Source organism: Pteropus medius, unplaced genomic scaffold, assembly GCF_902729225.1.
Source record: "Pteropus medius unplaced genomic scaffold, Ma_sr-lr_union100, whole genome shotgun sequence".
Lineage (NCBI taxonomy): Eukaryota > Metazoa > Chordata > Mammalia > Chiroptera > Pteropodidae > Pteropus > Pteropus medius.
Window position 1 is genome coordinate 238 of NW_024340907.1, and position 3,635 is coordinate 3,872.

General features: G+C 61.2%; 1 long non-coding RNA gene across 1 annotated transcript; it reads left to right on the forward strand.

Moving 5' to 3' along the window:
- Positions 1–403: 403 nt before the first annotated feature.
- LOC120592176 (uncharacterized) lies at positions 404–3,194 on the forward strand. Its single transcript, XR_005650074.1, has 2 exons — positions 404–495; positions 2,933–3,194. It is a non-coding gene; the product is annotated as an uncharacterized LOC120592176 (long non-coding RNA).
- The last annotated feature ends 441 nt before the right edge of the window (positions 3,195–3,635 follow it).

Sequence of the window (3,635 nt, forward strand, 5' to 3'; positions counted from 1 at the left end):
GCAGCCGAGTGCCGCAGGCGGAGGGGCAAGAAGGCCCAGCTCCAGAGGGAGACGGTTCGTGTTTAGGTTTCGGGGGAGCAGGGAGCAGCCCCGGGGCAGAGGTGCCGTCAGGCTCAGTGTCACGCGTGTTCACAGCTTCCGTGGTAGCGTCCAGCAGGGCCCCTGGACCTCTGCTGGGGATGCACGACAGTGGTGTTTGGGGCGATGGCTGGACTCTGTTTAATAGGCAGGGAGGGGTCTGGGATGTAGGACTGAGGGCGCTGGCGGAGTAATTCCTTGGACTGCTGCCTTGTCCACCACACCCCCATCCACTTCCTTCTGGGGTCCTTCCTGTCTACGTGCGTGGAGTGCGTGGTGGGGGGCACTTACCCCCAGCTCTCTCCGAAGACGCCGCTGACCCCGCCTTCCCTTCCTTTCCGCAGGCGGGAGGCAGCACCGGGCTCCTGATGGACTTGGCAGCCAATGAAAAGGCCGTTCACGCAGACTTTTTTAATGGTAAGGACGCTGGGGCTGGGGGTGCCAGTTTTAATCTGAATGTTTCTTCTGCAGACGACGCCGTGGAGCGACTTCGTGACACAGATGATTTGGGTCAGAGAACAGCAAAGCCAGATTCCGTGCTGTTCTCGGAGCACAGTGCAGCTTCTGTAGAATGATGATCTGGGCTGCTGGCACTGGCAGTCAGCCATGTTTTCCAGGAGGAAAAAATAGCATAAAATTGCTTCCAGTCTTACATTCCAGGCGTTGCGTTTGAGCTGTAGACATGTTTTTGGACACCTGAAACCATGGCCAGGTCTCTGTGACGGGAGGCACGGCCTGGGGACCCTGTCTGGCGCTCTCGTCCCCACTCTCCCGATGGCTGGTTTTCCTTCCCAGCGGCACACTAGGTTCCTGTCCCCATACTGCCTTTGCAGAGGGACAGCCGTACCCCCGCTTCACTCCTCTGAACCCAGGACGCATTCATGTTTCAGACTTTAGTGCTGGTTACCGAGAACTGTGTGGAGTTCTGCTAGGTTCACAGTGGTAACCGAAGCCGTCACGCACGTTAGAGGGCGTGGTTGTCTTGGTCCCCTCCAGACCCTGTGTTAGGCCTTCCCGGGACTCAGGTAGTCAGCAGGAGCACACGGTGGTCTTCTGGGGGGTTGACGACTGCTCTCTGTTGACCTTTGACCTGAGGTGTCCGCCACACAGAGCTCTCGTCCCTAGTAAGTGGCTGCTGAGATGTTGCAGCCAAGCAAAGACCCTCTGAAGCCAGAGTTCAGGTCATTTTGTCTGGCTTTTTGTCAGGTAGTTGTTACCTGACAGGAGAAGCCAGACCGCCTAGTTAGGCACCGTATTCCCAGGGAGTCCGGCTGCTCCCCAGGGGCAACTTCTGGCTGCCACCAACTCCTGTCAGAACCAGGAAGTAAAATTTGAGCCTTGGGGACTGAGTAGCATTCCTCTGAATTCTCCGAGCAAGAGGGTGTGGGGAGCAAATCGTGCCAAGGTTTGTGTCTTGTGCAGGGCCATCCACGTGCAAATGCCAGCTCCCAGCCCGGCAGGACCGTGTGGCCCGGCGTCGGCCCACCGCTCACACCTGATGGTCCTCTGCTGGCCGTGGGTACAGAGGCAGCACCATGTCCCACTGTCAAGTGCATGCGGTTGCCACCACCTGCCCTGTGGTCGTGATGCGGGGCGCGTCTGTGGGAGGGCCCGCTGCCCTGCCAGGTCGCAGTCAGCAGCGGTGGTGTCAGACTCCCCGAGTCAGGCTGGAAAGGGAGCACGGAAGGGCCTTGTGCCCGCGTCACACCGCCCACCCACAGCTCGCGAAGCTCATTCTGCCTGCCGGGCTGTGACCATCCGTGTTCAGGAAGCCATTTCCTGTGGGAGGGCCGCGGGGACTTCAGGTGGGCTTTTGAGTTCCTCCTCCTCACCACACACAGGTGCCGATGGCCTGTGACCCCCAGGCAGGGGGCCCTGATTGTGCCCGAGGCTCGCCCCCTGTGCAAAGTCATGGAGCGGACGGCAGGGTACAGGCAGGGACAGTTCTGTGACAACGGCCCTGACAGAGGTGAGCGGTGTTATTTCTAGGAGCTGACACCTGAGCAGAGGGGTGAAGGGCGTGAGGGGCCAGCTAGGGTTGGGGCCGGGGAAGCAAGTGCTCAGAGCTGCAGGACCTCCGGCCAGGCCAGGCGGCGAGAGACGGGGCTCTGCTGGGAACAACCGCGTCAGTGTGGCGGGAGGCCCTGGGACACCGCCTCCCCACGGACACGATCCCGCCTGCCCTCCTTCTGGTCCGTTCTTGTGCTGCGCAGGCCACATGAGTGGGGTGTTGGTTGTTTCCCGTTGGTGCCCGTCCTTGGTAGGGAAGTTAGAAAACGAGAAAGTGGAGGGAGAGGCAGCGTGGCCGTGACGGTGCCCGCCGAGCCCCGTAGGTGGCGCGCTGTGCGTTTGCGATGTTTCTTCCCGTCGTCACGGGCTTAGACTGGCGCTCCGACTTGCTGGCCGGCCGCACAGGCCGCCCGCTGCCTCCCTCCCGCCCCCACGACTCCTCGCTGCAGTGGCCCGGGCTTGTGCCTGACAGCACGGGCCTCCCAGCCGTGTGGACTCCCCTCACCGGGGCCAGGCCTCGGCCTCGGCGTGGGCACTGACGTGTCACGGTGCTCGGTCGCGGCTGCCAGGTGGTGGCCCACATGGGCCAGAGCACGCCCTGCCTGCGTTTTTTTAACATCGTCGCCTAAGGAGAAACGAGCGTAAAGTGCGTTCCGACAGCCTTGTCCCCTTGGACGGTATCCGAGCCCCGGGCTGCACGACATTGAGACTCTGTCCCGGGCAGAGCCCTTTAGATTGTGTAGTGTTTTCTCCAGTTCGAACGACCATACAATTCATTCTGCAGGTATTTTCTCGGCTCTTCCCCTCATGTCCCCAGTCACCCGTGTTCCGTTTGTTGGTGCAGATTTCGAAGACCTCTTTGATGACGATGACGTCCAGTGAGCCCGGTCGGCCGTGCCCGGGGCCAGCCTCTGACTCTGCTGTGGCGGGTCTCCTCGGGGGACAGTCATGCATGGTTCTGAAGAACTGGCGGAGATCACCGAGGCTAGCGGACGGGCAGCCGAGGAGGCCAAGGCTGGCGATAACTACCTGGGTGAGGCCTGTGCGTCTCGGGACGTGACAGTCTTGGTCCTTCCTTCAATTAAAGAACCACGTCATCACTCGCAGGGTCATTTTAATTCTTGCGTTTTTGAGCGGACGTTACAATCCCCAGAGTCCCCTTGTGACACGTGTGTGCACGTGTGTGTTGGCGTGTCAAGAGACACGTGGGCCCGCGCACAGGTACGCGGCGTGCGTCCCGCGGTCAGCGCGTCGTTCATGCTGGACCGGTGCGCGGGCAGGCCTGCGGGCGGGCGCCTGGTCACGCTGTGTCCAGACCTCCCCTGGGCCCCATCCTGCACGCCTCCGCCGCGGCAGCCCTCGTGTTCTCCGGCTGTAACATCAGGGCAGCTGCCGTCCCCAAGCCTGAGGCCTGAAGCATCAGGACAACCAGGATAGCGACTGTGAAAGGGATTCCTTCTGTGTGGGACGTGCGTGCACTGGTCCATCTCACAGGTGACTGACACCTGAGGGGATTCAGTCGTTAAGTTGCATATTGGTCCAGCCCA